The sequence below is a fragment of the Tenrec ecaudatus genome, chromosome 2 (assembly GCF_050624435.1).
Source record: "Tenrec ecaudatus isolate mTenEca1 chromosome 2, mTenEca1.hap1, whole genome shotgun sequence".
NCBI lineage: Eukaryota > Metazoa > Chordata > Mammalia > Afrosoricida > Tenrecidae > Tenrec > Tenrec ecaudatus.
Genome location: NC_134531.1, coordinates 16420456 through 16445866, shown reverse-complemented (window position 1 = coordinate 16445866; position 25411 = coordinate 16420456). Strand labels below are relative to the sequence as shown.

General features: G+C 39.7%; 1 pseudogene; it reads left to right on the top strand.

Moving 5' to 3' along the window:
* The first annotated feature begins 1086 nt into the window (after positions 1-1086).
* LOC142439764 (nucleolin-like) lies at positions 1087-11715 on the top strand (annotated as a pseudogene).
* Positions 11716-25411: the final 13696 nt, after the last annotated feature.

Genomic DNA, 25411 nt, shown 5'->3' with positions numbered 1-25411 from the left:
AATCAACTTATAACAACACTCTAGGACAGGATAGATCTGACCCTGAGTAGTTCTGAGAATGTATTACTTTATGAGAGTAGAAAACCTCTTCTTTCTACTGGGAGGTTGGGGGTTGAGGGGCTGTTTCAAACTGTGGGCATTTTGATTAGCTTTCCAATTAGTAATCATTAGGTCACCCAGACAGCTACGAGTCCGAATCACCCCTTTATAATAATGTGAAGATGCTCCTGATGTCTTCCCAAGAAGACTTCCTAATACTAGGCCCAAGCTTAGGGCCCAATGACACATTCTCTTATGCTCTGATGGCTAAAACGTAATGGGTTCCTTCTACCCTCTCAGGATACCTGCTCTAAGCTCAGGGTGTCCACCTCCACCCCCCACCCCCTTTAAAAAGCCTGCTTTGGATTTCATAGTGTGCCTTCAGGATTCACATAACTCCAAAAACACTACACTCAAGAATTTATCACTTTATTATAGCAAAAATGATACAAACCAGAAGCCGAATAAGGTGATACCTGGTACAGTTTCAACAAAATGATTTCATTTAGAAAGAGTCATACAAGACTGAACCCAAAGAGATGGGAGTTAAAAATCTCTCAAATGTCCAATGTGTCCAAAGTATCATACCACTCCATTTTTTTTTCTGACAGCGACCACCACTGGTCCTCTCAGCTTTATCCTTCTCTTGTGGGGGTTCTGAAGGTCACAGAATTCACAAACCATCAAGGACATTGCTTACATGGTGCTGGAGGCTGAAAAAGTGCAAATCCAAAATTCAGACTTCCATCTGGAGTATGATACTCATTCACACTTAGTTGGGCATTTGACTCCCAAGGCTGCAGAAGTTCAGGTGAGGCAATGGACCGTCAGTTTAAGCCCCAAGAAGTCAGGTGGAGGTGATCCATAAGCAAGATACACAGGAAGAGAGCAAACATCAGCAAAGTTGCTTGCCCAGTGTAAATCAAAATGGCAACCCACGTCGTGGGCTATTAGTTTCCTTAGGGTAACCGCCCGCTGATTGTCTTTGTCACTACATGACTCAGCACCCGTCTACTGAGTCAGCTCACAAAAAGCTGGGTAGCCTAGATGGCGGGCATCGTAGCTGTGTCCAGAGTTTTGATGGAGATTTGGCTTTGGTCTTCTGATGTCAAAAGGTTAGATTAGAGGACAAGGTGATCTGAGGCAGGCTGAGTCTACTTTCATCTCATTCCATAACTCAGCCTCTGGTGTTTCTCCATTAAGCAGGCAGATGGCAGTTTACTATTAAGAGAACAGCTGAAAAACAGAGGTTAGTTTATTTTACCAGAGACGTCAAAAATGATGGCTGCTCTACAGACCTCAGGTCCAAGGAAACGAAGGGTAGTGACTTGAATGACACCCTCTAGTGAAGTGCAGACTCCAAATGTAACTCACTTGAATCCTGCCTCATAGTGTTGACAGATAACTCACTGACAAATGGAATTTTAACCACCAGTGTAAAGGCTAGACATCGCAGTATATCACAAAATAAAGGACAATAATCCTAGTGGCATGGTTATGTATTGGGTGGATAACTGCGAGGCCAGCAGTTTGAAGCCACCGGTCCCCGTTCTGCAGGAGACAGATGAGGCTTTCTACAACTGTAAGGAGCTACAGCATTGGAAGCCCACAGGGGCAGTTCTAGCCTTTCTTATAGGGTTGCTTTAATTGGAATTGACTTGATTGCAGTCAGTTTGAGATTTTTTTTTAGGGGAAGGGTTAATAGTGAAAAAAAAGCCACTGACTCTTTCATACTTAAAGGATTAACTTTAGTCCTCCCAATAATTTCCCTAGAGGGGAAGAGTGAAATTTCTTAATATGTCTCTTCTACTCAAATCCCTATAACTCTCTCCAAGTAATTGGGTGGGACAATGCAAATACTCATATTAACAGTAATAGAAGGGATTGAACCGTTTTCCTTACCACTTCCCTGGCTGTAATGAAGAATCATCTTTGAAGCAGGAGCAGGAAAGGGAAATCTTCAGGGTCATGTTAGAGCATATTTGCTGTCTGAAGAAGTGGAGACAGCCAAGACCAGATGCATCATGCACTGTGGCACAGAGACACAGAAGCAGCACCAAGAGGATGGGGCACCTTCTCATCCTGTCTGAGACTAAGACATTTTGATAAAGAAGGATGTCCACAGACATTTGATCCCTACATGTGTCCTTTCAGAAGCCACAAATGGTCAGATTCGGCCGTCAATTGATATTTATTGCAACTTGTTGAAACAGCTCATTAACAATTGTCCTTCAGCATGGCAAATGTCCTATGGTGGGGATCCTTAGGGAGAAACCACTCAGGCCTTCCATAAGTGTCCATAGGATCTGGTAATCATCTTCAAAGGTTTATTTCATATTTCCCCTTCCTGTGGCCTAATAAAATCTGAGAGATTATTTTCTTTTCCTGAGTACTCTTAAGGCATAAAAATAATGTTAAATCCTCCCCACAGGCAGGAGTAAAGAAAAAATAGAGCAAACAAGGAAGTAAAAATTTTATGTAGACATGTAGATGTGTATATTTTTAATTATAAAATGATGGATGTAGTTATCTATGTATGTGTATGTATGTACATACAATAAGGAAGTAGATGGACTATCGGTCTCTACTTAGATTCTACCTCAATATAAGAACAGTTTGTCCTATTAATGTGGCAATGTATGATACTCACCTTCTTGACTTGATTGCCAAAGACAAAATGGGTGCATAAGCAATTGTGATGAAAACGCTGATGGTGCCTGGCTATTAAAAGACATAATGTCTGGAGTCTTGAAGGCCTAAAGTTAAGAAAAAACGGCCTTCTAGTAGAAAGCAATAAATCCCACATGGAAGAAGCATGCTAGCCTGTGTGATCATGAGGTGTGGATGAGAAGAGGTATCAGAAGTTTTAAAACAAGCTATAGCATTAATATTGAGGAGCACAGACAAAGTGGAGAGCAAGGCCCACCTGTAAGATAATTAGGCAGTCCGTCACAGAAGAGCCACTCAGAAGGGGCTATATATGCAGGGAGCAGCAGAGCACCGATGAGACACATAACTATCCTCTAGTTCTTTAGCTATTATGGCATTAGTTTTACCTCACTAATCTTGCTGGACAGGGATGTTGGCACAAATAAGGTAATTTGATAAGTGAAATCCAAGATAAAATAATCCCTCAGAAACAGTCATGGGGGTAATGATTCTCTGAGGGAATGGAAAGAGAGTGACTGGGGAGAGAGAACCTATAGCAACAATGACTGCATAACCTCTTTTTAGGGAAAACATCATTCAAAGTTTAGGTAAATGAATACATTCCATGGTGTAAATTATGGCAAAAATCAGTAATAATAATCTATAATATATTAAGGGTTCAGGAGGGTGCAGGTTGGGGAGGGAGGGGATAAATGGGAGCTGATATCAAGAAGTTCAAGAAGAAATAAAATGTATTGAAAATGATAATGGTAGCAATTTTACAACTATGCTGGATCTAGTGGAACTATGGATTGTAATGATACAATGTAAGAGCTCCTAATAAAATGTTAAAAACGAAAATAATTCCCACAGGACTCATTTTGGTATAGTCAGTCGTTACTTCTTCTTCCTCCCGTTGCTCATTTGTCTTCATCTTAGCAGGCTTTTGCAGGTCAGCAGAGAGTTACGCACAGGACACTGTCAGAACTGACGCCACGACAGTGCGTTTCCATTTGTATTTACTTTTCATCGTAGGTAATTATTTTCAGCTCTTTAAATTCTCCATCTATTTGATCACACAATCTAAAATAGGGTGTCTTCATTCATTAAAAAGTTTTCATGCGATTCCATTGAGGAGGGAAGTGCATTATGCTTCATCGCATCTGCTTTCTTCGACTCACAGCAACAATGCAGAGAGTTTCTAAGACTGGAGAGGGTGCGTGACCCCAGCCATGGTATTCTCCGTGGTCTCGTACGGACCTATGAAAGTTGCACATGGGTGAGAAAGACTAAAGAGGACTCTATGGGAGTCAAGAATACTGACAGTTCCAGGGACTGCCAAAAGAAGCAGCAAATCTGTCTGGGAAGAAGTACGACAGGAACGTTCCTTAGAGAGGAGAGTTTTGTGACTTATTGCACATAGTTAGGACATGTTATCAGCAGAGATCAGTCACTGGGGAAGCACATCATGCTTGCCAGAGCAAAGGAACAACAAAAGAGAGGCTGGTCCTCAAGGAGATGGACTGACACTCTGGCTACAAGATGGGCTCAAGCATGGGGACAATTGTGATGATGGGCAGGCCTGAGCAGTGTTTCGTTTTGCTGTTCATAGGGTTACTCTTGCATCAGAACACACTGGATGGAACCTCACAACAACAACATCAGGAGAGATCGGTTCTTAGTAAAAGACAACATAGGTAGATGTATGCAAAGTTAGATTGATAGAAAGGTAGATACAGATAGATCAAGATAAATAGATACAGATATATGTTTTATTTGGAAATATAGATAGATACACACACAAATACAAATCACTTACCATTTATGAGGTAATTAGTTTATTGTGCCAAACTGGCCAATAAACACATGTGAGGTTAATTGAAGGGCAGAGGGATAAATGGCTTGGTGAGCCAAACCTTTCTAGTTCACAGGTCTCTTGCTTTATGATGGTCGGACCAGGGTGCAGCTGCTTCAGCAGTTCCCTGTTTCAGCTGGCAAGGCTCACTTCCTGCAAGGCATCCCTGAGGAGAAGCCACATGGACCTATCCCAATACAGCCCTGGGTGCTGGAGCAGCCATATGGAGACTCCTGCCAGCACTGAGATGCTTACACATTCACTGACTCAGCTTTCCTCCTGCAGTTGGCATTATTGCATGTGTTTTGCGAATTGGAGGAGGACTTTGAGAATCGGTGTCAGACATATGGGCTAATATTGCACTTGTGGACCTGGGCAGCACTGGGTTTGGCTGTTTTCTTGATGTGCACTTAGCCTTTATGTAAAACTCTCTTATACATATGAGTTTCTGTGGATTTGTTTTTCTAATGTACCCAGACTAACACAATTCATAATTTTTTAAAAATCTCACCGACACCAAGACAATTCTATAAAATTGACCCCCATAGCAACTCTGTAAAACAGAGTAGAATTTGCCTGTAGGTTTCTAAGACTGTGAATCTCTACACGAGTAGAAGTGTCATCTTTCCTTCCTGAAGCAGCTAGTAGCTTCAAACCACTGAGCTCGCATCGTCTTTCTCACTACGCCAGTAAGGTTGCTCACCATCCAGAATCGATTCTGTGACATCGGTGCGGGGTGATTTCGACATTGTGTAAAGACCGCTGTTCGAAAGCCACGCAGTTCCAAGTTATGTTGATCTGTGGAAAGCTATGTGGCCTGGCCTTAGGGTAGATAGCTCCCTCTTTAGACATCTTAAGTGGCTGGTTTTCCAGCTTACACCTATCTGTTGATTCCATCTTTCCCAATCCAGCTGAAAGGTTAATTCACCAGTGATAAACTTCCTAAGATGGGAGGGGAAATGGGTCAAGGGGGCCCACACGAACCAGGATTGGGGAACATACATCCCTACTGGTGTTCTATAATATCACATTTGGTGAAATATAAGGTCAAGTCTTGAGAACTGAGCAGGGCTGGGGTCGGGAGCTTGCGCCTGAGTCTACCATGTTACAGACTAGGTGACCTCCCAGTCATGCATGGCCACTAGGCAAAAGTGGGGACCAGACATCAAGAGAAGGATCTGTGGTCTTTTATCTTGTGCTCAGACACCTGGGTCCCATGGCCCATCAATGAATACACAATCCATTACCCAAAGAGACCTTAAGCAATATATAGATATACATATGATTATACCTATGTAGATACATATACTTCGCTGCCATTACGGCAATGATGACTCATCATGACCCTGCAGGACTGGGGAGAACCGCCCCTGAGAGCTGCTGAGACTGTGCCTGTTTGCAGGAGTAGAAAGCCCAGTCTTGCCCCAAAGAACAGCTGGTGGTTCTGAAATGCTTACCTTGCCATTTGCAGCCCAGTCCATAATGACTGCTCCACCAGGGCTCCGATGTGTGTGTAATTACATATACATATATACATATCTATTTATGGTACACTAGTTTACTCTATATACTTATTATAGATATTGTTCTATCTTTCTGCAGGGTTCTGCAGCCAATAGGCTTGATAACATGAATTATTGATGGCTGTATCTTTCACTTACTTTACAGTTGGCTGCTGTGGGTCTTTCATGGTGTCCCTGGTGAATGGGGTTCCTAGGAGACAGATTCCATGGCAGTTCAAAGCAAAACTATGGACAACATTTTCTATCTAGCGGAACTTTGCAAAATATCATTTTACATTTCATTCCTAAATGTGGTCCTTTGAAGAGTGATAGGAATATGTTTTCTATAACATCGGGGGTTGGGGAGAATCTATCAATTTAGAATTCAGAACTAAAGAAATAAAATAAAATGATTTGACTTCTTGCATGTTTTAATTGATTCTGAAGATTGAGATTGTGCCTCTTCATCACAGAAACAAAGACTCTTCCTGGAGAATGTGATGGAATAATGATTGAATCTTGGCCTCATTTGTACAACTCATTTTGTTTGATTTCAGTACAACTTTAAAATTTAGCTTTGGGAAGTTCTTTTAAATTTTATAGCACATTTCAGTCCATGAATATTCAAGCAGGTTCTGATGCCTTATTTAAAGAAATAATGGTTAAACCTGATTGCAACAGGGTTGAAAACCAAAGATCCACCAGTTAAGAAGTGTATCCCTAAGGAGTTTACAAGGTAGGAAAGAAGAGTTTTAGCGGTCTTGGTGGCATGGTGTGTACACATTGACTTGGTCGACAAGGTCACTGGTTGGCAAGGTCAGCAGTTTGAAACCACCAGCTGCTCCAAGAGAGAAGAATGACGCTTTCTGCTCCAGGAAAGAGTCACTGTCTTAGAAACTACAAGAACAATTCTATGCCCTCCTCTAGGACTTCTCTGAGTGAGAGTTGATTTGATAGCAATGAGGGTTTTGTTGTTGTTGTTATTGAAAAAAATTTTAGTGGTAGCACCATAATGTATGAAGGTAAGTAAAAAATATTGCTATAGGTCTCCAGTTCATATATATAGGTGTGGATTTATTCCAAACAAAAAGTGTTCGAACAGGTCCCATAAGTAGAATTTTAAGAAAATTTCAAACTGCATTGGTGAGGAAAAACTAGGAAAATTGTCTTAAAAATATTTATTCACCCTCCCCCTTCCCCACAACAATGTACTTCCTTTTCCTTTGAAGATAGCAAGACTTGCCCTATAAGAATTTCAGGGTGAAACCTCACCTTATCTACCCAACAGCCCTACTCTTGACCCACCCAACTTCAAAACTCAAAGAACCTTCCATAGGAACATGAGCTGAGTCCACAGGGGATGTAAATCAAAGAGGACAGAATTATGCATGGAAGGATAAACGCTGGAAACATTTCCTTCAGAAGTGTATAGATATTGGTTGAGAACATATTGAGAAACAATAGTTTTGCATTTTTATAATTTGTTTAGTAAAGGTTTTATGATTTTTGTCCCAGTTCTTTTTTAACTTACCCTCAGAGAGCCAGGAGAATCACCCAGATTTTGTTTTATGGCACACAGCTCCTCTTCCGTCTCCACACCTGTTGCTCCAACCTGATTCCTTGGACATTCCATTTATCAGGCTTAAAAACTTAAAACAACAACTTAACTCACTGCCATTTATTTGATATAAACTCACAGCAAACCTGTAGTACAGGATAAAGCTTCCCTTTTGGGTGTCCAAGAATATAGGAGTACACAGCTTCATCATTTTCACAAAGAACAGTCAGTGGATTAGAACAGGCAACCTTGTGTTAGCAATTCATGTTTCAGTCTCTGAAACCTCTTTTCATTGGTGTGATACTGCTTCTATGACACTATGTTGTAGCTTCCCTGTTACTTATTAATCTGACCATTAAACATAATCTTTTAAAATTAAGAGATAAAATTGTACCCCAAGACCCACTTGTTACGTGATGGATTGCCCAAGGAGGTTGTCTGTTACTTAGAAACCAGGAAACATCACAGAAGCTCGATAAATAAAATTTGACTGCAGTTCATATGAAGGAAAATCACTGGGGCTGAGGAAGAGAGAGATGACAGACATTGGAGATTCAGAAAAAGCCTGGTTGCAGAAAGTGGGATTGGATGGATCATTGGGGGGATAAAATGCTGGAAAACTGGACTGGAGAGAAAAGACTGAGTCAAGACAAATACTTGGGAAGGCATTTGTTAAGAAAGAAGAATTACTTATATCTATCTACAATAGCAAGAGACAAGTTTACCAAAAATAAGGTTGAGATCAGACTCCAAAATACTTTGAACTTTCAGAGTCAGGATTAATTTTACAGGAACTATACTGATTGTGTTTTTGTTTTTTTTGTTTTTTTGGTGTGAGCAGATTTCTAAACAAAGTTACTAATCAACATTCAATAAAGTACCTTGTCCATATTAGAAACTCAATCTATTTTGCTGAGAAGTATATAAATTAATCAACTGTTGTTTCAGCACAAGATTTATGAAATATTTTTGGATTGGAAAGGGAAACTCAAGAGATTGTTAGCAATATTCAATGAGATTATTTTCTATAGCTGAATTGATTTCATCACTTTCCATGATGAGATATTCGGTTCAATTCCCACCAACTTAAAGGATTTCCAATAAGAATCCATTACTGGCCTTGAAAAGATAAGGAGCTAATAGTAAAAAATCCACCTGCATGGAGATACTCATACTCTACCTGATTTGAACCAGGAAATCTATATTCAATAGGAATGTCTTTAGTTGATTAACTGTATTATTACCTTATGTGATAATGCAGTACTTACACATAAAATGAATCAATTGTTCATACTACTTGTCCCTTTGTTTCCTATTCTCAAAAATAGTATCTCTTTTGCAAATTTTCATAACAAGTTGGTAAAATAATCATTACCCTTGGTAGGGTAGAGGTCATGCATTAGGCTGCTAACAACTAGGTCAGCAGTTTGAAATCACTGGCCACTTTGCAGGAGAAAGACAAGACTTTCTGGTCCCATAAAGAGTTACTGTCTCAGAAACCCACAGGGCAGTGGGTTACTAAGCTGTCCTATAGGATCATCACGGGTTGGAAATCAATGTGATAGCAGTGAGGGTGTTTTTTTAATTATTCATCTAACTGCCCCTTGTAATATTTGATAGCCAGTTGCTTTCCTTTTATTATCCATTTATATTTGGAATATTTTCAAACCAGTTGAACCAGAACTGAAATCACTTATCACTTCCAGGCTGATGAAGGGGGGAGGCAGTTTCCTTTTTATTATTTTTGCTTGTTAGGCATCACCAAGTCTGTTCTGACTCATTACCATATCATATACACCAGCCTGTGCACTGTGTATAAGCCTCGAGTCAACAATTGATTGTTTAAAACAAATTTGAGAAGAGACTGGGCAGAGAAACTAGGCTATAGGAAATAGAAGATACAAAACGCAATGAAAAAGGATGTCGATCCATTATGAAAAATGTAACTAATATCACTGACAATTCATGCAGAAAATGAGAAACCTCAATAGATAGTAAAATTTTATCAAAAATACACATATTTTTAAAATTTATTTTATAGCACTGTGGCTGCCATTCATGTCGCTTGAATTCCTGTAGATTCACCTGGGCCATTCTCCCTGCACACCCTCCATCATCCCAAGCCACCAACATGGTGAAGCTCACCAAGACCCATAGAAGTCCAGGTGATCCCAAGAAGTGGCTGCTCCTCCCAAGGAGGTAGAAGTCAGGATGAGAACATGTTAGAAGATGAAGAAGGCAGTGGGGGGGGGGGGGGGATGAGGTTATCATTACTCAGAAAAAAGACAAAAAGAATGCCACAGTGCCATCAAAGTTGATGAGGCTTTCTCCAACAACAAGAAAGGAGGTCTCTCTCCAGGCACAACAGTGGCGGCCACACCAGCCAAGAAGACAGTGACACCAACCACAGCAGTAGCAATACCTAGAAAGAAAGACACCACCCTGGGCAAAGCCAGGGTGGCCACCTGCAGGAAGCAGTAAGCTGTCTTACCAGCTAAGCGGGTGAAGGACGCAAGGATATCGAATGGAATAAGAGTGATGAGAAGGGTGAAGATGGCAGTGAAGAGGATGAGGACAAGCATGAGCAGAGTGTGCCATGATGACCTCAGCCCTGCCCCTGCCTCAGAAGATGAGGAGGAGGAAGATGAGGATGATAATGATGAAGAGGCTATGGAGGTCACACCAGTCAAAGGCATATAGCTCAAGCCAAGAAGTCCCAGTGAAAGCCCAGAGTGCACTTGAGAGTAAGGATGATGATGAGGAGGAGGATGATGAGGAGAAGGGGGAGGAAGAAGAGGAAAGACAAGTGAAAGAAGTACCTGGAAAATGGAAGAAGAAAATGGCCAAGCAGAAAGCTGCTCCCTAAGGCAAGAAAGAGGAAGTAGAAACCATAGAACCACCTACAGCGATCAATTCCGTCTTTGGAAACCAAAACGCAATAAATCTGCTCCTGGATTGAAAACTGCTCTCAGTGACATTTTCTCTTTTGTGTTGTTTTTTTTTTGTTTGTTTGTTTGTTTTTGCTAAAAACATCAGAATTGGTAGAATGAGGAAGTTTTGCTTTGTGGATTTTGCATCTCCTGATGACCTGGAAAATACCTTGGGACTCACTGGCTTAAAAGTTTGGGGCAAGGAGATAAAACTAGAGAGACTAATGAGAAAGATCGATATGCCAAGATACTTTGGGGCAAAAGTTTACCTTACAAAGTCACTCAGGATGAATTGAAAGAAGTCTTTGTGCCCTGGAGATTGGTTTAATGAGAAAAGACGGGAAGAGTAAAGAGAGCATATCTCGAGTTTAAAACAGAAGCTGATGGGGAGAAAGCCTTGGAAGAAAAGCAGGGGTCAGAGTTCGATGGTCAGTCCATATCCCTGGACTACATTGGGGAGAAGGGTCCATATCAGGACCCTGGAGGTGGGAAAGACTCACATTTGGAGCCATGAATCAACACCTCTCTTTTCAGGCAACCTCTCCTCCAGTGCAGCAGAAGGAAGAGTGCGGAAGGTGTGGGAGAAGGCACCTGCTATCAAGGGGTACCCAGAGCCTGCAGGGGACCCAGAGCCAGAATCTTAGAACTTACTTCATTTGACGATACCAACGAAGCTGTGAGTTCTTGCAATAAAAAAGAAATCGAGGACAGTCTGTTTGGAGTTGCAAGGAGCCAGAGGATCAGCTAACACATGGAGCCAGCGGTCCAAAGTCCTGTTTGTCAAAGGTCTGTCTGCACAACCCACCGAGGAGACCTTGAAGGAATTGTTTGATGGCTCTTTAGGGTCAGGACAGTCACCGACCAGGAAACTGCTCTTCTGAATGGTTCGGCTTTAGACCAGTGGGGAGGATGCTAAAGCAGCCAAGAAGACCGTGGGGAACTGTGAACTCAGTGGCAACAATCACCCTGAACTTGCCAAGCCCAAAGGTGAAGGTGGCTTCTGGGGATAAGGTGGCAGCAGAAGAGGGTTTTGAGATCCAGGTGGCAAGAGTGGAGGAGGCAGAGTTGGATTCGGCAGCAGAGGTTAGGAGGCTTTAGAAGGCGCGAGGTGGCTTCTGAGGAAGCAGAAGAAGAGGAGGAGGAGACCACACGCCGCAAGGAAAGATGAGGGCATTTGAATAAGTCTTCTGCCCCTGTCTTTCCTGCTTGTTTGAAGAAGAAGGTCTGTGGGTTTTACTGTTACCTTTGTCAGACTTCCCATGTACAGAGCCCTGTACAGACAAGTTTCTGTCCTAGGTAGTCTGCCCCCCATTTGTGTGAATGGGGGTGGGATTTTTGCTCCAGTGACTTTGGTACAAAGAAAGGAATCTTAAGCTCTAATACACACACACACAGAGAGTAATTGACAATTAAAGGTACAATTAAACAATTAGTCTCTATTCTCCTGGGGCAGCATAGAGACAGGAGGAGGAAATGGACTGCATGTCTAATTCTTCCCACAAACAAACAGTTTTGCATACAGCCATAGAATCGATTAGTGGTGGATTACCACCACTGAACATTTTGATCAACATGACTATAAAATTATCGACTGATCAAAAAGAAGAAAATGCAGGACCGAATTCCAAATTCTTTTGAAATTCAGATTTTCTAGGACCGTTAGGGTTGATTAATTCCCTGAACAATTGCCATGACATCATCTTGAGAAAGTCAACCTGAAGTCTTCTTTATAGCGAGCAGTGTACATATTAAGTAAACAATGTATGCCTTGAATATTATGCCTCCTTCACGAACTGCCAGTAACTGCTCAAATTGAGAACAGCAACCCAAAAGGTCCAGGAGAAGTTTGGGGTCATTGACTTTATAGCAACGGGAAACAAGCAACTCAGAAAACAAGGTTGAGGATGATTACAGAAAGAGAAAATATTAATCAGTGGCATCAAGTGTCTATATAAAATTTTTTGAGTTAGTGTATGTTTTGGGGGGTATATTTTCAGTAGCCATAATACAGTAAATAAGTAAGTTTTATATTTACAACATTAGTTGTAGGATCACATGAAAATATGAAATACTATGAAAACTTTTTTATATGTGTAATACTACTGTATCCAACCAGAAAGGCCTTTTGACCCTATAGAACCCCTAGGGTTCTTTGTCCAAACTCCTTAGAACAAAGGTTAGTTGTCATTTAGTTATGCATATTGTTATGCATATACAGTATTATAAAAATATTTAGTAGATATTGCCCACATTCATGTCCACAGATGTGTCCAAAAGAGTAAGCTCTCCAGAATTCATCATTTTAGGTATTATGAAGATTTATATGGTCAAAAAATATTCTATCATTGACTTGAGCTTTCAAACTTAACGTCCTATATTGTATTATAATTATCAAAATCACATTTGACTAAAGTATATTAAATACTTTGAAACAATCTGGTAAAGACATCATGGGAGGAAAAAAACTTGGAAAGCACAGGTTGAAGTTGTTCCCTAAAATTGTTTGCACCACTGTGACAATCCATCTTTTGGAGACCTTGCTCTGTTTGCTGACCCTGTGCTTTACCATGCACAATGTCCTTCCTCGGAGCCTGGCTGCTCCTAAGAACACATCCAAACACAAAGTCACATTGCCTTTGCTTTACAAAGCTTTCTGGATGTATTGTATGTAGGAAAGTATCTTGAAAATCTGGCTAGATCAGAGGATGTACATTGGTACAGATAGCAACTGGAAACACAGGGAATCCAGGAGAGATGACTCCTCCAGAACCAGTGATGAGGAGCGGTGATTCCTGGAGGGTGGAGAGAATGTAGGGTGGAAAGGGGGAGGGACAGCAGAGAAGAGGGCAGGGGGAGACATCAGACAGTGTAATATATGACGAAATAATAATAATAATAATAATTTATGAATGATGAAGGGTTCACAAGGTTGGGAGAGTGGGGAGGGAGGGGAAAATGAGCAGCAGATCTTAAGGGCTCAAGTAGAAGACAAATGTTTGGAGAATGATGATGGCAACAAATGTACATATGTTTTTGACACAATGGATGTATGTATGGATTGTGATAAGAATTATACCAGCCCCCAATAAAATGTTTTTTTTTAATGGAAATAGTCATTCTTCTAGAAGTCTACACCAACACCATGTGTCAAAAACATCGCCTCGTATTCAGTCTTCCTTCTTCCTTGTCCCGATTTTGCCACATGTGAAGAGATTGAAAACACCATAGAATGGATCAGACGCTCCTTAGTCCTCAGAGGCACATATTTGCTTTCTAGCACTTTAAATTTGTTGTTGTTGTTGTTGGAATTTTGCTCAATGTGTGCGTCATTTGACTTGGGTGCTAATTCAAGGTTGAAAGTAGCATGCACAGCTACAAGAGCAAAACTGTCTTAGAAGCAAGCCCAGAATGCTCCTTAGAGACGAGGGTGGCAAGATTGTGTCTTACATGTTTTGGACATATTGTCAAGAGAGACCACAACCTTGAGAAGGAAATCCTGCTTCATAAAGAGGAGGGGCAGCGAAAGGAGGAAGGCTCTTAATGAGATGGATTCATACTGTGGCTGCATCAGCGGTCTCAGGCATAGGGACCATTGCCAGGATGTCGCAGGACCTTACAGTGTTCTGTTCTGTTGTGCATATGGGTCCAGCCAGATTCCGTGGCATCTAAACAATGACAACTACAACACTTCAATGAATGCTGAATCTAGACGCAAATAGAATGAAATCTAACAATCTCAGCATTCTCTCCATGTTTCATATTAGTCTAACTCTGAGGGTTGTTTTTTTAATGTTAAGATAAACTCCATATTGAAGAAGATTCTTCACACAGCATCCTGACTAGCTATTAGCATGGAAATGTCTTAGCGTACAAAGAATTTTAAAATAACTGGTTTTACTATGAAAGATATATTTATGAAAAATAGTGCTTTTTGAATATTGAGAGTACAATGTTCCAATTAAGCTTCCCTTTTAGTAAACTTTCTTTTTGTCTATATTTTTCATATAATAGTGTTGCTTGTTCATTTATCAAGATATATTTTCCATTTTTGTCGATAGGAGGCACAAAATGCTTTTAAGAAAATAACATGATGAATGAAGAACTCTTTATAAAAGCTCTTCCTCCCATTTTAACATTTTAAGCAGTTTCAATAGCACAGAAGTGGATGTGATATGTCATATAGCCAGAAAAATGTGATAAGCAACTTAAGGATCTAAATCAATTTCAATTACTTTAATTGAAATGATTAGCATCACAGATGATGACAAAATTAAATATTTTCCGGAATCTTTGGAGATTAAATAGGTATGGGGAACAAGTCATTGAAGCAAAGATAATTTCTGAAGGAGGTAGTTCAATTCTTCAAATAATATATAAAGTAATTTTATCTGTTTATTGAAACTATATTGACAAATTGTTCTCCTGAACTTTTCAGAGATGTTCTGTAAGAGAATCCCTATTATGTGGGTAAAAACTCAACACATTTTGGCAAAGATGAAGGGCAAGAATATTGGTGCCATAAGGACTGGGAATGTTCCTTGTCATTGTTGTGGTTTGGTACCCTCAAGCGAGGCCCAACTCATAGCGACCTGATGCACCACAGAACTAAACGCTGCCTGGTCCTGCACCATGTGCACAATTTTTCTTATGTTTAAGTCTATTGTTGCAGCCAGGTTGTCAATCCATCTCATCAAGGGCCGTCCTCTTGTTCATTGCCCCCTCTGTGTTACCAAGCACTATGCCCTTCTTCAGTGATTGGTCTCTCCTGAGAACATGTCCAAAGGATATGAGATGAAGTCTTGCCAGCCTTTCCTCTAAAGAGCATCCTGGCTGTAATTTTCCCAAGACAGATATGTTCAGATCATTATTCTAAATCCAACTGTCACTTACTTGCGAGGCATTAAAATTAGAGTCAGGTGCACCAGAATCCTCAAAGTAACGTCCCTGCTTTTCAGCACTTTCAAGAGGCTTGTGCAGCAGATTTAGCCAATGTGAGGCATTGTTTTATATCCTGACAGCTGCTTCCATGAGCACTGTTTGTTCCTTAAAATGTTAAAATCTTCAAAGAACATATTGGGAAAAGAGTTACTGATTTCCCAAAGAATGGTGGGCTGCGGAAGCACAGAACATTTTTTACACTATTGTTTTGGAAAGATAAAATTAAAAAACTAAAATATCCCAGGATGTCACTCGAGTTTTGGACGACAACTCGGTACTGCAGTCTTTTCGTTCTGTGGCCTGTTGGAAACGGATGACCCGGCTTTTCTCTCAAAGTAATCTGAGCGAGTTCAAACACCCAACCTTCAGCACTACCTTGTTTTTGCCATCCCGGAATTTCCGCTTTTGGATGTACAAGCCCTACCATTTCTCAGACATTTCAGGTGCAATGTTGGTATCCTTGTAATTGCCTTTATGACGAACACTCATCTTAACACCTTAGATTTCCCAAACCACTGTTCATCTTATGTACAGGAGTGCAGAAATTAAGGAATGAAAAACATCTTTGCAGAGACATTCAGAAAGTCCAACAGACCTAGTCAAGGAAAGACAAATTTCATACAGAACTGAATCCTCTGTTAGAATCCACACAATCGGTTCTACCGCACGGTCTTCCTTTGTACACTGAAACAAAGGGCTCAAGGGCATGTCTTCGTCAAAACTGTTACATTTCAGTCCGTCGATAGAGTCACTGTTATCTCCTGTAGAGTCCTCCTGGTTTGTGTTCCATGAACCTATTTGCAATGTGGATTTTGGTGGTTTTCCAGAATTCCATCATGCAATTTACAGCCTTGTTTCTCCCACCAAAATAATATTTTCCAACCACTGTTACTTCCCCTTTGTTCCAACCTTTGTTTACCAATTGCCAGTCACTATCAATGTGTCCTAATTGTATTGTATGTTTTATCAAGTTCAGACTGAAGGATTCATTAATTCCATCATCACTAGTTTTATTGGTTGGTGCATAAAGTTGCATGATGGTTGTGGTAGCCGGAATTCTGTGTAGATGTAAGTGTATAGATCTTATCCTACCAGATAATAAACCTTGAAATGTCTTGGGGTTTATTGTGCATGCGTGGGCGCATTGTGTGTGTGTGTGTGTGTGTGTTTTACTATGAATGTGATACTATTCCTCTTAAATTTGTCATTCCTGATAATAAACCATGATTGTCCAATTCAAAGTGGTAAATACAAATCCATTTTCAGTTCACTAATGCCCAAGATAATCTCTATTACGTGTTCCAATTCCTGGAACCGAAAATGATGGCAAGATGGCAGAGGACAAAGTTACTGATGAGTAGGGAATTGAAGTCCGTGTACCAGAAGATGAATTCTCGATGATCTGAAAATGTGGGAAATTTCACATCTAAATCTGTATGAGGTAAAATAAACCTAGAGAAATAGAAAGACAAAAACAGAGCTCAGCACATTCAATGAGTAGCCACTGTTCATGGATTTTCCCTGCTACTTTGAAATATTCCAAGATAACTGCCTATTTTGAAAGGAACCTAACAAAAAGTTTCAACATGTTAAAGTCTTTCATCTCAACCACAATACTTTACTTGCATCTGACATTATACTACTCATTTTCTCGATACCATTTTATGTCACACTCTATGTAAATCCAGCTTTTTGTCCCATTTGTATTTGCTGTAGGGGGTGGTGGAGGGAGGATTAGGCTGGGGTTTTAGAGAAGCAAGACCAGTGATGCTTTTGTATGTGTAATAAAGAAAGAAAGCAATAAGCATGACAATAAAGGAAGAGAGAGATTTACATCGGAAGGAGCCTCACAGGGTTGTAGCAGCAGGTGTGTCCAGTGCAGTATAGTTTCCTGAATCAGATGTAAAATTGAAGGCTTTTTCTAATAAACAAGGAAGCAGAAAGTGACCAGGCAGTAGGAAGACAAACAAGAAAACATGAAGAACAAGGCTGATGAATGCAGAGTGGATGAATCTGATGCCAGCAGGTCAGAACGTGGACTGATGGCTATCAGGGTCAGCAGGCAAAAGGAACTGGGCTGTTGACTCTGATCCAAAGACCTGGAAGAGAGTGATCAAGGTAAAGGAGCTAGACAGAGAGGGGCAAAGATGCTTTCCACATCACCTACTTATTTGTGAAGTAGGTTCTATCAGGGCCGTAAGATGAACTTGCTATATCTCAGCTTAGTTTACAAAGTTTACTGTGCAACTTTCTGAACCCCACACTCCAGCCAAGGGACTTATTTATAGTTTATAATCTTGCCATGCTTATTTAAACTTTCTTTCATCTGTCCTTCACTTCTTTGTACAGAAAATGTTCTTTCTTTTTAATTTTTTTACTAACCCCCCAAATCTCAGTCTCAAAAGGCTTCCTGGTCTTAACCTTAGGAGACTGGCTCCTCTTTAGTGTGTTTCCAGTGCTCCATTGGTTCACGTTTTTCACTGTACAATGTAATACCTTCTCATTTGATCTACATTTTGATACCCTTGAAAATTGTTTGTTTAATATTGTCTACATTCTTTTCAATTGAGGTTTTTCTGTTTTACTTTGTCACTGTGGTTTTTTGTTTGTTTCATAACTGTGTCTTAATGTCTGGCTTTCTGCACATGCCATTCAGGATAGGCAAACCTGTGGAGACAGCAACTGGATGAATACTTACCTAAGGGTCTGGCAGGAGAGGGTGGGTAAGGAATGGGGAGCTAACAACAATGAGTAAGAGTAAAAGGAACATTTTCTGAAATTGATTTGAGTGATGATTGCACAATTCTTAATATGATTGAATGATTAAAATATATGATGCCTTAATTTATGCCAATCCGATTATATTTTTAAATCAATATTTAAAATGTTTAAATGGCACATAATTACAATGAAATAATTGTAGAATAAGTGCAATCTTCATCTATGTTACATTATGAATGGTGCTTGAAGATATGCTGAGCAAAATAAGCCGAGCATAAGAATCCTCATATTGTATGCCCTCTCTGACCCACATCCACATGCACAAAAGTCTTGCTCCCTTGAATCTGGTTGACTCTGTCCTGCATTCACACTGAACTGAAGTCAACAGGATGTTCACTTGCACTTTGTGCCTTGTAAATACATCTTCCTTCCTGTATCTTTTTTTCTATCATTTTATGGGCTCATCAAGAATAATAAACGAAACAGAAGTCATATGTTCCATTCAGGGATTGATTGATAACTGCTACCAGACAATGCAGTAACTCCCACCCCCCTTTGGAACTAAACTGCTTATCCAGTGAGTGGTGACCACCAAGTAGAAATTGTTTTATTTTTCTCTTATGAAAGTTAGCCACTTTCCTGAACACATTTCAAAAATCTAATCATGGATATTGGATAATGGATAAAATGTGCGTACGTGTTGTCACTAAAGAAAATCCAGGAAATTAATTTTCATAATGGTTCAACATAGTCTATACTGGATGGCGTGGAATTATGACAGTATCAGACACACTTAGAAACAGAATGCTACTAGGCTGTCAGTAAAATGCTGTCAGTTTTTATTTAAATCTAGACTGTTTAAATAATTAAGTTTTGTAACAAAATCCCTTCAAGAGTAGAAAAAAAGCATGCCTTATAGAATTAATTGATGCAAGGATTCTATTATTTCTGCTAGAGAAACATAGAATTTGTGGAAAGGTGGTAGTTTTGTTCCGGTTAACAGACCATATTAAAAGATAATGCAGTTTCTTCCCACAAACAAACATCTCTTCTAGGTTGTGGAATCTAAGAAATGTGTCACTTCCCATTCTTGCTTGACACCCTGGGAACAGAAGTGCTGCATAAACAAATGAATATTCTTTATATCCAGATTAGCAATTTGACTCTTTTATAAAACCTCATTGGAATCATAGAGCTCCCTTTAGAGATGGATTTAGAAACATGTCAATGCATCTTAGGGGCACTAGTGGGGTAGTGATTACCTCCTGGGCTGCCGTCCACAAGGCTGGCAGTTTAGAACAACCAACACCACAAAGAAAGATGGGGCTTCTCTTCCTGTGATCAGGAGGGACTCACAGGGGTCCTACAGGGCTTGCTATGAGTCTGTGATTCAAGGGCAGTGAAATGTTTTGGTTTTGCTATATGCATATTATAATGTTAAGAATGAAAGATAATATGCATCTTGCTTGCAATAATTTTTTAAAATTTGCGTAAGAACAAATTAGTTCATCACTTGAATACATAATCCAGATCTCATCTAGAGCAGTCCTTTCCTCTTGTTTCATGAAACCAAGAAAATCACAGCTTTCATTGCCAATTCCAGGGACCATAAAAATGTAAAACTTCCTCTCAGAACACTGATTATTTGCAAGGGATGAGGAGTTTGACATGCTCTTGGTCTCTGATGCATTTGAATCCTAATATTTTCCTATATAACCAAAAAAAAGCACTTCAGTACCTAATTGGCATTCATACACACACACACACACACACACACACACACACACACACACACACACTATTCATTCAAAAGTTTAGAAGGTTTGGATAATTTTACTGAAGGGTTGATTGAAGACAGAGGAAAATCCTACTATTCTTACAGGAGTGAAACATTTCTCTATTTACCAGTTCTGTTTTCTGTTTTCCTTATCTCTCTGGCTAACAAAACTAATGGCATCTAAGTCAAGGGTCGTGTGATCTCCCAATAGATGAGTTTCAGCACCGAAACAAATTTATTCACTTCTTCCTCCAAGATTTGCTAGAGCAATGTGTTTTTCTTTTTTTTGTCCTGGTGACAAATTATTATATGAAGTGTTTTAAAACTTTCTGACAGGATATTTTAATTATGGATTTATTCATTAATGTGTTTATTTGGGTTATAAATATGCCAGTAGAATGTATACTCTTAAGGGCAAGAAGTTTTTCATAGTATTTAGGAATATCTGTACAATAAACACTAGATGAAAATATTTTGGTACCAATGAAAGTAGCTTGTGTCTGTTAGGTGCCATCAAATTGCTTCTGACTCTTAGAGATTCTATGTACAACAAAACGAAACACTGTTTACTCCGGAAAAGTATTGACAACCGTTACTATGTTGGAGCTCAATTTTGTAGCCACTGTGTGATTCAATGTTGTTGAGGATTTTGCTCTTTTTGCTAACTCTCTACTTTACAGAGCCGTGATGTCTTTCTCCAAGTCCTGATGACTCCTAATAACATCTCAGGGGGAATTCTTGACATTTCCACTTCTATACTTGGCTATATACTTCTTCCAACGCAGCTTCGCTTGACTGTTTGGCAGTCCAGGTTAGGTTGAATATTCTCTACCAACACTATAAGTCAAATGATCAATTTTTCTTTGGTAGTCCTCATTTATTTCATTGTTTAGCTCTCATATGCACATAAGATGATTGAAAAATATGACTTGAGTGAGGTTCACCTAAGTTATCAAAGTGCCATCTTTGAAATATAAAGAGATATAAATAATTCAGTCTAAATTAGAGTATCTTTTTCAATAATTTAATCATCTGTGTTAGTGCTCTATAAAACTATCAATCTGAGACTACACTACTAACCAGTACATGATTTACTCATCAGTTTAAAATAAAGAAATGTATTAATAAATATTATTTACTTTCTTCACATAATATTTTTCTTAAAAATACATATTGACATGGTTAAAATGTGTAATACTCTGGGCTCTCTATTTAAGCTAAACCATTAAAGCTTACATATGTATATGTGTGGAGGCATTTATATCAAATAAATGACTCACATCATTGTAGAGGGAAGCAAGTTCCTACTTGTCAGATTGGCAGCATTTCTTGACACCAATACCGGCAGTGTTTTCTGACCCCTCCCAAGAGCAGCAGGTAACATGGTTGGTCACTGACTGAAATCTAAAGAACCAGAGGGTGGAAGAGAAGTTTGACTCAATATCCAAACCCAGCAAAAAGCAAGGGAACTTCTCCACAGAGTCCACTTGAAATAAAAGCAGGCCACATACTCACGGGCACTTCCTGTTGATTGATTGGATCAAGGTTGTGGTCTCAGGAAGGTAACTGCAGCCCATATTAATCTCCTCACCCCTGATTGGCTCATCCTGCTGTTGTTAGGTGTCATGGAGTCGGTTGATTCCCAGAGGGCCCTTAAGTCCAACATAACAGAACACTGCGAGGTCCTGCGCTGGAGGCTGCTCACATCGGATCTCATTATTGAGCTCCTTATATCACGTTAGGTTACATCATGGGTGATTGATCGGTCTAAATTTTCATGCCATTGAGAATTCAGGCAGAGTCAAGTTGACACAGAAATATAATTACTGTATATACTCGTGTATAGCCAAAATTTTCAGCACATTTTTATGCAGTTTTTGTGGTAAAGTTAGGTGTCTCAGCTGATATTTGGGTCAGCTTATACTTGAGCATATATAGTATCACAAATGATATATACATTTAGACAATAATGATAAATCTAGCATTTTCTTCATCTTCTTGCCAAATGCTAACAATAGTTTTTCACTTACATAATATTATTAAAATCATTATATAATTGCTTCACATTTTATTTAAATGTATCCAGAATGTGTTCATTCTATTCACTTTGATTACAGAGAGTAAAAAAAACAACCATATCTATCTGGGAAAATGTGCAGCTAAAAAGTTCCTTTGAGGCTAGGAAGGCACACATTGAACATGTTGTCCGGAGAGACCAGTCCCTATAGCAGACATTGTGCTCGGTAAAGTGCAAGGACAGTGAGACCAAAGAAGGCTCTTGACAAGATAGACTGACACAATGACTACAGCAGTGGGCGCAAAAATAAGAACAATTGTGAAGATGGCCCAGGGCTGGGCAGAATATCATTCTGTGGTAAATAGGGTTGACATTTGTCACAACCAACTTGACAGTGTGTAACCACAACAACATTTTTAGCAGTGACAGTCTGAGCATTAAATGTGCTTTCATGTTTGTGGATTTACTGGGGTTAAATTCCTGAGCAGAGACCTTAGTGACAGCAGTGGTTAAACCTTGACTGCTCGCCAAAGTTCAGCAATTTGAACTCAGTAGCCATTCCATGAAAGAAAGACTTTTAGACTGCTTCTGTCAAGAGCACAGCCCTGGAAGCCCTGCTGGAAATTCCATAAAGTTTGAAAGGGGTGCTATGAATCAGAATCAGCTTCATGACTTTGGAGTACATGAATCCCTGACATACAAATGCTGCTCCTGGTATAATGGTTACTGAGCATCACTTCTGCTGATGTTCAGAATGAAAATCAACTGCCATATTGATATAACATGGTAAAGGGCAAAGAAGAGCTTTGATTCTAAAAACTTTTGCAATTAGTTTTGTACTCTCTACTGTCAGAGATTTCTTATGATATGATATTGGGAACATTCATTTGGTATACCATTGAAACAACTAGGATTACAAAGAATTCCAACAAAATTGTCATTATTATCACGTGTTTTTAAGACATAACTTATAAAGCATAATGTGTGCTGTACAGTAGGCTGAACATGTGCTACAAAGCTGTTTCCTTACGAAGTTGAAGAACACATTGGTCACTTTATTTAAGTTGACCCAAACCATCGCTTCTTCTGTAATTGTCATGAAGAAAATGATGGCAAGCACAATGCTGATTTTCTGTAGAAAGGGAAATATGCCCTCCACATCTAAGTCTCTATTGCAAGGCTCTAACATGTTTTTGTTGTTTAACGTTGAATAAAGAAGCAATTTATTCAATGACTTAAAATGTTGAATGTATCAACAGCCCATCAAAAGATTAGAAAATCTCAAGAAAGCTCACAAACTTCACTGGCTACTTAGCGAACCCCAACAATGACCAGTGTCTTCTTAGAAATTTCTCATTTTGTATGAAACCATTTCAAAAAGAAATTGTGTTACATCACTCTATGGTAAAAAGTGTTTCCAAAAATCAGCCTGTGAACTCTTCCATAGACAAGACAAGGACTTTGCAGGAGCTGAGTGACTGACTCTTTCAGGGAGCGTCTTTCCTCCGGTGGGACTGAGGAAACAGGCAGAAATGGATGTCACATTAATTTGGTTGGAAATAGGTTCCTGCTGCAAGGGTGATGACGTCAGATGAGCTCTGAGATAGGAGGTGAGGACCACATTTAAATAGCACTCTAAAGAATATCTTTGGAGAATATCTGGGATGCTCAAGCTTCCCTTTCCTCATACATGATCGCAGCAGGGCAGTGTGCTCTGTGTTTGCCTCTGGTACATGCTAGCAGAGTATCTTCCTAACGTGGGCACAAGAAAAAGAACAACAAAAATGGCAAAACGGTGTGGCTTCTCTATAAAAATTTTCTCTTAATTCACCTCGGTTGAAAAATAGCTGTAGAAAAACGATCAATGTGTAAATTTTGTATAACTTGTGAAGCTAAAATTACGTGAATTTGTTCATTTAAGGCTTCTGTCATGAATGCAGAAGGTCATAGCTACTTGGTGAAGAAGAGAAGTAGACCAGGTTTGGATGACAGCTTGAGTTAAATGTAAAAGATTGAAATTAAAATATTCTTAATTTTTTGTACAGTTGTTATAAAATAATGTTCTCCAAAGCCTTGATAGTAAATAAAGATTAATATCCTAGTGTTCATTAAAGAATCATGTAACACATCGAAATGCTTACAGAATTCCTATATTGCACGGGAGATTTCGTCTCGCAAACCTAGTTATTGCTCAGTAGAAAGAAGGCAAACTCTGATCTGCGGTTGGCTCCCTTAGTAGTCTCTAGAGGTGAGAACTAGATTGTTTCGCAATTTCCATTTTACTTAAAGAGGAAGAATCACCAGCAATCCTACAGCTCCAACCAGGGAAGTAAAGAGCATGAGTTCAACTTCCAGCACGTCATGGAGCTGCAAAGGGCAGGCTCTCTGAAGAGCAGGCTGGCGTGTATTCCTTCTCGCCAGTTACTGCTGGCCCCCGATGCCTTTTCATTTCCATTAAGTGTTATATTTCCTTTCAAATTGCCTCTCCTGTTTCTGAAAACGAATGTGGATCATGGCGAAGATGAGTGGAATAACTGACAAGTTATGTCCAGTTCTTGAGATGAGGTTGCCAGGGTTTCTGACACCGAAAAGCAGAGCATTTCCTTTTTGGGCTCTTAGAAAATCGCCTAACAATTCATTAAAGGCACTGCCGTGTTTCTTATAGTTTGGAAAGTTGCACCTCACAATCATAACCCCTTCTTACTCCTACGCTCTCAAAATTCTCCTTGATGGACTCTAAATTATAAATAGATTCACAAGTAATACCATTTGTCTATGATTCAAACTCTATTATAGAGTTACAAATGGAAAATTCACATTTTGTAAAGAGTTGATGTATTCGTTGTGGCTACTGAACCAAGGCCAAGATGAAGAAAGAGCAATTGAAAACTAAGACTCCCCCTCAAAACACTGAGATTTCACCAACTACAAGGGTGAAGAGACCATCAAGAGCCCCCCCCCCAAAAAAAATTGTCATCCTGAGGGGACTGTAATGGGCTGGTGATTCCGGCCTCATGCCAGGACTGCTTCTGCGAAAATAAGCAGTAGGAGTGAGAGAGCCCAAGCTGGAGAGGCTGCCCTGGCTTAGGAACATGTTTCAGGAAATATCTGAACATGTGATAGAAACCCATGATCCTGGCCTGAGAAAACCAGTCACCAGACACTTCCCCTTTCCAGGCAAGGTTTTCTCCAGGCAGGATAGCAGGAACTTAATGGAACAAGAGCCACTCAATAGATTTGTTATGCTATGACATAAATAAAACCGATTTCTCTGTGTGCTAGATTCACCAATTAGTTTGTAACAGGAACGTCTTCATGGTAAATTGTGCTCTCTATAGAGAAAGCAACCCAAAGAGTAGTGGATCCAATCCCCCAGACATTCCACACGAGGAAAATGACGCAGCCTGCTTCCTTCCAGTCTTGGA